A 12371-nucleotide genomic window follows, 5' to 3' on the forward strand; every position below is an offset into this window, starting at 1 on the left:
TAAACATTTATATCGGGCCATACCAGTAGAATCGGTAGTGCTGTACAAAACCAGAGAAAACCTTTTTAATATATATTTTTTCAGAGGTACATATATATAACGGAATCACATACATTGTATATGTCTTTGGGTTCTTTATATCACATGTCAAGTTCATAGATTAGAGATTTTAAAATCTCAGTTTAAATAAATTTTGTTTGAATGTCTCTTACCAACTTGGTTTTCTTGTTTGTGTTAACTGAAGTTGCAGATGACTTTACATACATCTGTACATTTACTAAGTGGGGGACAACAATGAGGTGTGAGGTACCAGTAGTGCTATTAACATGTACTTTAACTCATTTTGGAAGATAGAAACTTCCGAAATATTTTAGGTCTGTCCATTTATTCATCAACATGGTTAAGGATGAATGTAATATTTGTCTTTTTGTTAGCAAAGTTACAGGGTTAGATGTGTTTGATATCACATTTATCTTTTGCAAAATGTTGGTTCCTGGAAACCACAGTGTCTAAACTCCATTTATGCTCCTCAGAACACAATGTAGTGTAGACTGATAACTGGGTAAACGACAATGGGGTTACAATCACCATAATCATTATCCTTATACCCACCCCTGGAATATGTCGCAGCAAAACTGAAGGCAGTTCAGGAGAGAGAGAAAACTGACCAATCATAGGCAAGCACAGAGAATACCTCTGAAGATTACACAAAGCGCCGCCCAACTTCAAAGTCGTACAGTCAACAGTTGATATATTTCATCAAAGACCCAATCTTTACCTTCTCATCTGTTTTTACACACCGAGCCTTCAGCTTCACTGACATACTCCAGAGATTGATATAACGATGGTGATTGTAACCCCTTTATTATCGAGGATGTGATATCTGTGACTTAAATGAGAATCATTGTGCCAGTAATACCAAATTAATGAGCAAATGGATGGGAAAATGACAACGTACTAATCTCAAAGGTCTTGAAGCTGGATCCACAGAAAAGATAAGTATGACCCCTTTCAATGTGATGTGGTGATGATGAAATCTTATCCCGAGGGTTGAGATCTCCTTTTCACCCCAAGAAGGATGAATAATTCTTTTTGTCTAGGATACTGGGTTCCTAAATATACCTCTGTAAGACTTCAGATTACTGTTCTTGGGATTAGCTTACATGTATATCTCTATGAATATATATATAACTTAATATGATGTTTTCGACTTCAATTCATTATCCTCAATGTTGTTTTGGCATTTCTTTAAAACAAGTATGAAGAACGGCGGCATCCACTTTCTTGCAGTCCATACATTTCAAAATACAGTTTATATTATCGATAGTCATTGTCTTCCTTTTGAGATCGTGATGTAATATCCAATATGAGGCTGTTGTGTTAGGAAAATATTTAACAATTGTTTTATTAGTATTGAAAGGAAGAGTGAAATCTTTCATCCTTCCGTCTCGAGCAACAGTTCCCTAGCTAGGTCTTCCTTACTACCGGTGGGTCAGTGATTTGACTATATACCTATCTATAAGAAACAAATGATTGATTGTCTGAATGGCAGTTGAACGAACTATTATCAGAAACCATGCTTTTTCTGAGAACACAAAAACTAAATCAAATCTGTATATATACAGAATAATCGGGCTTCAAATAGAAAGCTCTGACTACACACATATCTGGTGCATGCATGACAGTAAATTAATGCTATTATTACACACCTGGTACCTATGTCAATTGACAGAAGCATTCACGTTTGAATTTCATGTAAACGACATTAAAACTACATAATTTATATTTTTTACATAGAGAGTCGGGTAAATATAATGTGTCTTGCTATATTTATTTATATATATGTCTTTATATATAATATCAAAATACTATCGAGGGGGGGGGGGAGAGAAGTATGATAGTTTCCGGTATTGGAAAGTCACAGTTGATTTATTCAGTCTAAACTCTAAGGAGTGTGTGTGTCTTGCTTTATTGTTGCTTCTCGTGGTATAAAAAAGTAAATGCACAGATAATGTAAAACTCTTTATTTGTATAAATTTGGGAATGTACATGGGATGGGGAGTGGAAGGGAGAATCAGCTCCCTCCAAAATCACAATGTTCAATGTATTGGTTCCTTACAGTGACGGTAAATGTTAGTTACATAAATAATGTTCCGCCCCGTCAATGTTGAAAATTTTAGGGGTGTAGTTCAAAAGATTGTTTTTCTGAAACACCTTTCATAATTACAATAACGTATCTTCAATACGACGACAGACATCCCGTTAACGAAACTTTTCAGTATACATGAGGTCATCCTCGATATTCCAGGGGTTCCGATCACTTACGATCTCTACACCCCTGGACTATCTCATAGTAAAACTGGAGGCAACAGAATAGAACAGGTAATTTAGTCATCTGATGTACATCAAAAGAACCGTATAACGGTACACTGTGGTTGACTGTGTGGCTTTGATGTTAGGCGTCGCTCTCTCTGTAGTCTTCAAAGGAAATCTTTGCTGGCCTGTGATTGGTCAAATGTTTTCAGCTGAGCTGCCTTCAATTTCACTATGAGATAGTCCAGGGGTGTAGAGATCGTAAGTGATCGGAACCCCTGGAATATCGAGGATGACATGAGGTGTATCATTGTCGGAAGTGTCAAGTCTTAACCAGTCAGGTCCCTGTGGGTTTCTTCTTCTTTCTTACCATGTGTCGCCACTGGAATATTCCGTCATATCGTCAGATGGCAGTATGGCCTCCTATTTCTATTCCACATAAAACGTTTTCTATGACGCCTGCTTTCACCGTAGTTTTCAGGCCCTTCAGCACTGTCCATGGGTACATTAATCAGATAATGGTTGGCTCCAACGTACATTAATCAGATAATGGTTGGCTCCAACGTACATCAATCAGATAATGGTTGGCTCAAACTTCCCTTCGGTTAACCGCAGGGAACTGGCAAAAACTAAATCAATGATAGGAAATACACGCTTGTGTAATTGCGTTATGTCACAGAGGCGAGAAAGTGTTTTTGTTGAAGTGCTAACCTTATGCCACCTTTCTTGAAAATTTGCTATAGATTCGTCCTCTGGCCACAAGTAGTCTGGTCTAACTGATGCGGATACTCCAAAGGCAGAGGACCAGACTAAGTCACAAGAGAATAAACTTGTGAATATGCATGATTTCAATGATACTTAAAAAACAAGATTTTCAAGATTTCAAGATTTATTTATTCACTCAGACACAGTAACTGTGTGACAAGAGGTCCAATTTATAATACAGTTTTAGTGCATGACAGGCACGTGCATATAGAGATATAAACATACAAAATGTAGTACATGAGATATACACATATACAATATAGAACATGGCATTTGTTTGCAATTATTATACATGTTTTGTATTAGAGACAAAAAGGAACAATGTAACATGCGTTTTTATAAGAGTAAAGACAGTTTTTTAATAAATGAACTGATATTAATTAATAGCTTCTTATTGAAAATTCTGAACATTCCATCCATTTTAACTTTGCTTGGATTTTTGTGATAATAGGATGGAATAAACTTTAATCTTAGTTGTTTAAAATTAATATGATTACATAAAAATAAGAATGGTATGTTTCAGAAACCTACCCCATGACTATGATATCAGTACAATGTAAATATTTTTATACGGTTCAAATAAAAAAAATCATCAGTCAATCAAACCGTTTCAAGTAGATTAAATACATATGTATCTATCAGTACTACTCTACTGTCCATCTTAAAACCAATCTGATCTTTTCATATATTGGGTATATACTCATGACCTGTGTTAGTAAAATACCGATGATCAAACTATGGCCGATTTATCAACAAAGTTCTGGTTTTGTATGGTTGAAAAAAAAAACACCATTTTTCTCTACTCAATCCCTGCACCCTTCCCTTTTCCTACCAAAGATTGTATAATTAGCACTGAAAGTTCTTAGAAATCAGTACTGTCCTACTGCTTATAAGTTATATATATATGGAGGCAGATTAGCATAAGTACATCGTACAATGTACTTGTTTCTGTTTCCAACCTTTTAGACATGAATATTGTACTGTATCCTTATTGAATTGAATGAAATATTGTTTAAACCAATAACATTTCGCATCCCGTGCCGGACATTTATAAATCTCTGCAATGCTAAAGCTATAACATGTTGTCCGCTTGGCGGGAAGATTCTGTTATAGTTTTGATATTTTTGTTATTGTTCTGACAGTTTCTTTTCTGAAACTTTGTGGTCCCCAACCCCGACAATACGGTTTCATATCATTTCGGAATACAGTGTACCAAAGTTGCAATGGTCTGCGAGAACTGTTTCTCCTTCCTTCTCACGTCGATATCGAGGTCAAATTTTCTGACCACCCGATTAGGCATATTTTCTAGCTCTAAACCGTGTGACGTCATAATAGTCCCGTGGCTTATAGCTGTACTGTAACTGATGTGCTATCACTTTTATCGACGGTCACAGGAAAAGTCGATCAACTGTTTCTAATGATTACTTTTGAGTGAAGTTAACCGTACAATAACTTTGGCTCGAATATTTATAACTAAAAGAGTGTAATTCGATGTTTCAAATACTCTAATTTATGCTCTAATAGCAGGTATCTTCGTGTAATAATGAAAGAAAATCCACACAGAAATAAAAGTTTCAGATATTTTTTTTTTGTCGAGGAGTTCAGCAACGAATAGGCTTTATTTAGATAATATTTTTCTGTAGTCTGTATCTTTGATACATTGTGAATTGCAAAGTTTGTGACTGAAAATGAAATTTTACGTAACAATTTAAGAAATCCTTGATTAAAGCATCAAGGATATGATGCTTGATATACGTACACACCGATGATTGATCATTACAAACATTGTGTTGTGTGTTGCTAACCGAATAAATCGAGTTACATTTATTTCAGTACCGTAAAACGTTTCAACGTGTGGTAGAAAGAATTTACTTTTGATATAATAAAAGATAAAAAAATTGAGATATTTAGCAAAACAAACTATTTTTTCAGACCGTGCGGTCGCTTTCAATTTTTAATCGATATACGAGTAGAATCACCGATATTATAGATATATAATTAGCCATGCCTTTGGTTTGATGGTTATGTAATACCTTGACCAGGATGTTGGTTACATGTACACAACGCCATTCATCGAACTCACCTGTAATTATCTGGCCGCGGGCAATTTGCTATTCGGTGGACTATATCGGGTATTTGCTATTGTCTTACTGTCAATCAGGTTAGGACATCCGTTAATTGGATTGTGATTTGAATTACGGAAACCCCGTACATTTATGCTTTAGGTTTTTTATTGTCACCTCCATTTTTAAAATGAAGATGTAAAAGCAAATGGAAGTAAAATATACCTGATCATACCTAGGAATATATATCACACACACACACACACACACACACACACACACACACACACACACACACACACACACACACACACACACACACACACACACACACACACACACACACACATATATATATATATATATATATGCATGTCTAACTCTTCAAAAATAGGCTCTCCGTTACTCGAAATGAAGGCATTGTCAAACTCCTTATTATTCAAGTTTTTGAAGTGTGTATAAAAATCGTCAATCTTTAAAGGGCCACTACCTTTCCGGAGCAAAATTTATAGGTTTCTTAAAAACATTAATAACAAAAGAAAATATATATCGATGGCTTAAGATGAGGTTACAACACCAAACATATGCAAGATTTCCTGTCTAATGTACGATAACAGTGGAAATTCATTTCGCTGTTTTGCCGTCTGGCGCAGTGATAGTCAACTACCGCGCGGCATTTAGGACGACGGCGGGAAACATAAAACGACCCGCGTTATGAAAATTAACATTTTATTTATTCTAATTAAACAGTTCTGAAGGTGGTGATAAGTGTGCTAGTAAACGTATAGTTAATAACTTCTGCGACTCTACAAAATTATTGATCTCGTTTCACATTCCTATTTTAAAAATTAAAAGCCGTTTCGGAAAGGTAGTGGCCCTTTAAATCAGACTGCGACACGTTAGCTTTTTGTTTCGAGAAATATTTAAAGAATTGTTTCGGATTATTTTTTCGAATCAGATCTAACATATCCCCTTCATGTCTCTTGTATTGTCTTTTCAATTTATTTTCATATCTTTTGTATTCTGGTTTTTTTAATCAGTAAGTATATGATGATTAACTTCTGACTTAACTTTATTAAAATTTGTCAATGCCTTTTTATAGTCAGCATACTTTTTCTGACATTCATTTGTAAACCATGGTTTATCATCACACCTTTGAGCTCTAATTGGCTCAGACACATTACACTTCGAATACGCTTTACGAACTTCACAATAAGGTAAAACACAAGCATCAATAATTTGACAAAAATCATCAATTACACCATTTACATCTATTTGGGAACTAACTTTTCTGTTACTTATATTCATCAAATTACTTGAATTATCACTCAGGCCTTTTCGAATGCTGTTAATATTTTCATTTTTCCATTTAACAGACTCACACTCAGCTCTTTCCTTACTTCTAGATCGTCTATTTGTAGACAAAACTTCATATTTATAATTCAATCGTATTCTCAAAGTGATAGGTGCATGATCTGAAATCGTTAAAAAAATTCCAGACTTAAACATGCTAATATCATTAAAGTTTTCAATAGATGTCAATAAATAATCAATAGTACTTTTTCCATTTTTACTGTAGAAAGTGAAACTTCCATCTCTGTCACCTTCGTGACGGCCATTGACAATACGTAAACCACTAGCTTTACACAACGATAAAAGTCTTCTACCAAATGAGTTCACATATTCATCCATATTATTTCTAATCTCTAAGTTTACATCACTTTTGTAATTAAAACTCTCTAATTTATCTAGTAGATCATTATTTGGTATGTCATTCTCAATAAAATCCTGTCTAACACCTGTTCTCGAATTAAGATCTCCAAGCACGTATACCGAACCTTCATTATTATATTTGACAAGTGTTTCCTCTAAACTCTGAAACAACTCAGTATTATTAGATGTATAGAATACATGTACACTATTTTCCGGGGGAAAGTAACAAAAAATGAAATGAATTGTACAATTTTGTTTGGTGTATTTCAGAACTATTATTGAATCGCTGGTGTAATGTTATTATATAAATTATGTTTGTAAAAAATAACTACATGTATGCCCCTCCCCTTCCGCTTTTCCTAGGAAATGCGAAACTGGAGTAACCAGGACATTCTATTACATCTTCGTCTGAAATCCAACATTCACTAATGCACACTATATCGTTATTTTTAATGGTTTCTAAAAAAAAAGTCACTGTCATTCAACTTTTTGCAAAGACCTTTCCCGATATTCCATGAAACCACGGATATAGAATCCGTACAGTCATTCTCCACGCCTCCCTATATCAGGTTGAATGGCATTCCATGACTCGTTGTCTCCTTTAGGGGGTGATGTTCGCTGGAATGATCACTGGCTTCGAAAGACCCATTACCAGCCTCGGAAGATGTTAATCGTGCTCTAGAGGTAGGACGATCCACAGCACTGTTGGGAGTAGATGCCGTCCGTTCTCTTTTACCAAAGTCATTTTTGTAGTGTGTGTTCAAAGACTTACACGTATATATATATGTCTTCGAGGGCTCGTCTTCGATGGTCCGTGAACAAAATGTCTATCACAATCATTTACCAATATCAGAAACATATATTATGTACATATGTACATGTATCGGAAACATGTATTATGTACATGTATATATGTTTGTGCCAATATAAATAAGTAAATGATCTAATAAATGAGTATATACACGTATATACATGTATATTCAACATTAATTGTAATGGGGTATTTTTTGAAATTGGATATTTCATATCCATTGAAATAAAGTCCAATTTAATATTTTTAATATTTTTTTTTAAAGCTTTATGTAGTCAGAAACATATATTAGATGTATGTTTCTGATGTAGCGGGAACGCAACAACCAGTTGAAATACAAATCCCTTATTTGCATTGTTGCATACTGTATTTATTTGAGTATGTAAATGCAATGATTTGTAAATAACACCTATAAATCATTGGGAGATTGTCACAGCATGCTATAAATGGACCTCCTGGGGTAGGCCGTATACAGGTACTGTGAGTCTGTGACACACCTGAGTGAGCATAGGTAAGCCAATGTCCCGGCTTGACCAATGTTAGGTTTATAATGTACCGGGGTTGAGGGACAGTAGTGCTGCATGGTGGTCTGCTTCACAGGGATCTGATAATATTAGTTACAGACTATATAATGATGGACCCACCAGAGTGCCCTAAGACCATGTTTATGCATTTTAGGGGTCTTAGATAAAAAATCGGTAAAAATCATACTCTACATGCATGGTAGGCCACTATGGGTTGTAGACACTGTTTTTGTAATAAAAGGGATTATATCGTTTTAGTGACGACCCTTTGTATAGATGTGTAGGAGAATTTTAAAGGAAAAAATATTGCTCTTTCCTACGGTAGTAACTGTTCTTATGAAGACGTTCTAGAAATAAGATTTTTAGCCGCTAAAGCTATGTGGTGCCTATACGTTTTGTGTCGGTGAGTTTTCCGCCCTTTACGTATATGGAACTATGTAGAGTATGATTTTTACCCAGTTGTTTTTAATCTAGACCCCTAAAACTCCTTCGTCACAGGGCACTTTGGTAGGCCCATAATTATGTAATTTGTAACTAATTCTCAGATCCCTGTGTCTCCCCCCCCCCCCCCCCCCCTGTGCAAGTCTGGACGCACGCAGATATTAGTTGACATAAATAAATATCGTTTTAATGCTTTTAAGGGTGACCGCCTTTTATCCCTACGGCCCAATAATCCGAAGGCCCGTTAGTCCGAAGGCCCATTAGGCCTAAGGTCCGTTAATCTGAATGCCCAATAGTCCGAAGGCCCGATAGTCCGAAAACAGATAATATAACTGGAATCTATATGCGAACATTACTGTACTCGAAATGATACAAACGTTTATTACATTTTTCGATACAAAAGATTTGTTGTGCTAAGGTAAACTTACATGTATGTGACTTTGTAGATTTATTACGAAAAATGTGATAAACAACGAAATGTTGCGAATTTAAAAAAAAAACCCAACATAATCTTGAAATACGTAAACGTATCATAGAGTATATGCATTCTATATGTACAACGCATCCTGTGTAATATCTCCCATCAAAATATCATTATGCGGACTATTTCTGTCATTAAGGGTAGAATAAACAAGACAAAGAAAGGGGAAGAAAACGCAAAATTAAGTTGTTAAACACATGTACATATTGTACAATATAACGACGTTTACAGGTATAATTAATTAAGATCAATTTTAGGTAAAATTTGATTATATACATCATTTATTCACGGAGAAACGTTAATCATAATGCAATCAAATTACATTGTACATAAGGCTTACAATCGGACATCTTGTATGTTTGTAAGATAATTCATAGAACGTATGCTTGTGAGATATCTTATTAAATATAACATGTTTCAAACTTTTTTTATCATTATTATTTTATTATTTTGACTTTGCAATACCCTGTGAAGAAATGACAACTTGCCGTCCATAGATATTGTCAGATCAGCAGTGCAGAAAAATGTTTTCTGAAAATACAACTGTACGTTAATTCTTTCAACTACTAGTATATAACTTGCAATATTTACAAATTTTCGGACTAACGGGCCTTCGGACTAATGGGCCATTGGGCTTTGGACCTTCGGACTATTAGACCGTCGAGATATAAGGGTGTCATCCTTTTAAGGGTTTTCCACAGTCTATCTAAGGATGAAAACACCTATTGTTTTTGTTCTATTTTATTATTTTTCTGGACATAAAGTTGTATACAAAGGATCTCCGAAATGGTAAGATATGCCAATGAACGTATCGCCAGATTGAGGGCATTCATGAGTTGAAGGTGTCAACAGCAGGTTTTTTTATGTTGGTCAAAATTCTAATATGGACGCTGTGACCTCACTTCCGGTTTTAAACTTGTGTCAATATTTCGTTCACGACTTGACAAATTTCTTCCTGTTTTGGATGTTATCTAGTATCCAAAACGGGACAAGAAACTAAATTTCACTTTTCTGTAAAATGTCATCTTCTGGTTGAAAATAGGGGTCAAAGTTCAAAAGTGCAAGTTTTCGATAAAATCATCGAAAAATCTACTTCTCAAGTTCTAGAAAGCCAATTCTCGATACTCCAGGGATTACCATAACTGACGTTATATCCACCCCTGAACTATCTCATAGTAAAACTGAAGGCAGTTCAGAAGAAAATGTCTGACTAATCACAGACCAGCAAAGATTTCCTTTGAAGACTACAGAGAGAGCAATGCCCAACTTCAAAGCCACACAATCAACCACAGTGTACCATTATACGGCTCTTTTGATGTATATCAAAGGACTAAATTACCTATTCTGTCTGTTTGCCTCCAGTTTTGCTATGAAATAGTCCAGGGGTGTAGAGATCGTATGTAATCGGAACCCCTGGAGTATCGAGGATGTAGAAAGCCCAGAGACCTTTTATTCGGTCTGTAGCATGTGACATAAATGGCTATCAAGTTTGTTAATATGAATGACTTTGACCTTTATTCAAGGTCACAAGGGCCAAGAATCCTAAGATCTTCAAATGACTTCATGTGAAGTTCTAGAAGGCAAAGAGGCCTAATATGAGGACTGTAGCATGCCTACGAAGTGTGTTAATATGATCGACCTTTCTAATTTAACTATATTCAAGGTAACACTGGGCTAAAAACCATGAAATCTGGAACAAATGACTTCTGGTAAAGTTCTATCAAGCCTAGAGGCCTGATATTAGTCATGCTGATATAAATGGCTACCAAGTGTGCTCACATAATTGACTTAGGTCTATATTCAAGGCCACAGGGGCCAAAAACCCGAAATTTTCAAATGACTTCTTGTGAAGTTCAAGAAGATCTAGAGACCTAATATTAAATATGTAACATGCTGGCTATTAAATATATCTTTACTCATATCCCTGAAACACCTCATGAATGTAGTCTCTTGTGGTCTGAAATTAATGTATGGACACCATGTTCACACGTGTCTACTTGAAATTCTAAACCTAGCACACTCCGTGTCTACCTGTAGTCTTAACCTAGTGCACTTGTGTCTACATGTAGTCTAAACTTAGTACACTCTGTGTCTACCTGTAGTCTAAACTTAGTGCACTCTGTGTCTACCTGTAGTCTAAACTTAGTGCACTCTGTGTCTACCTGTAGTCTAAACTTAGTGCACTCTGTGTCTACCTGTAGTCTAAACTTAGTGCACTCTGTGTCTACCTGTAGTCTAAACTTAGTGCACTCTGTGTCTACCTGTAGTCTAAACTTAGTGCACTTGTGTCTACCTGTAGTCTAAACTTAGTGCACTCTGTGTCTACCTGTAGTCTAAACTTAGTGCACTCTGTGTCTACCTGTAGTCTAAACTTAGTGCACTCTGTGTCTACCTGTAGTCTAAACTTAGTGCACTCTGTGTCTACCTGTAGTCTAAACTTAGTGCACTCTGTGTCTACCTGTAGTCTAAACCTAGTGCACTTTTGTCTACCTGTAGTCTAAACCTATGCACTTTGTCTTACTAGTGCACTCTGTGTCTACCTGTAGTCTAAACTTAGTGCACTTGTGTCTACCTGTAGTCTAAACTTAGTGCACTCTGTGTCTACCTGTAGTCTAAACTTAGTGCACTCTGTGTCTACCTGTAGTCAAAACTAAGTGCACTTGTGTCTATCTGTAGTCTAAACCTGTAGTCTGCACTTGTGTCTACCTGTCTAAACTTAGTGCAGTCTAAACTTAGTGCACTGTAGTCTAAACTGTGTCTACCTGTAGTCTACTGTAGTCTGTAAGTCTTAAACTTAGTGCATGTCCTGACCGTAGTCTAAACATTATTGCACTCCTCTGTCTACCTGTAGTTTTATTCACGACCAAATGTACAATGTTTCACTGTGCACACACACTGGTGGACCGTATTACGGTCATCAAAGATGAATGCCGGCGAAACTCGGTAAGTTTTTGGTTTTATGGGCTGATTTTGATGATTGAAAACGACATTGAAAGTTTTCCATATTGCTCCTCGAAGGAAGAGTTTAACCTGCTGTATCTGAAAATCACATTGGTTTACACTGAAACTGTTTGCTTTTAAACACAATAGACGCTAGAAAAATATCTCCGAAATGACCGTAATATCAAAACATGATGATCGTAATATTGAGAGCTAATGATCGGAAGTATGACCTTGTGATTTCATAATTTTCAATGTGATTCCATAATTTTCAATGTGGCCCCAAAGATGATCGTAATATAGTTTAAAATACTGAATGG

Source organism: Argopecten irradians, chromosome 1 (genome assembly GCF_041381155.1).
Source record: "Argopecten irradians isolate NY chromosome 1, Ai_NY, whole genome shotgun sequence".
In the NCBI taxonomy this organism is placed as follows: Eukaryota; Metazoa; Mollusca; class Bivalvia; order Pectinida; family Pectinidae; genus Argopecten; species Argopecten irradians.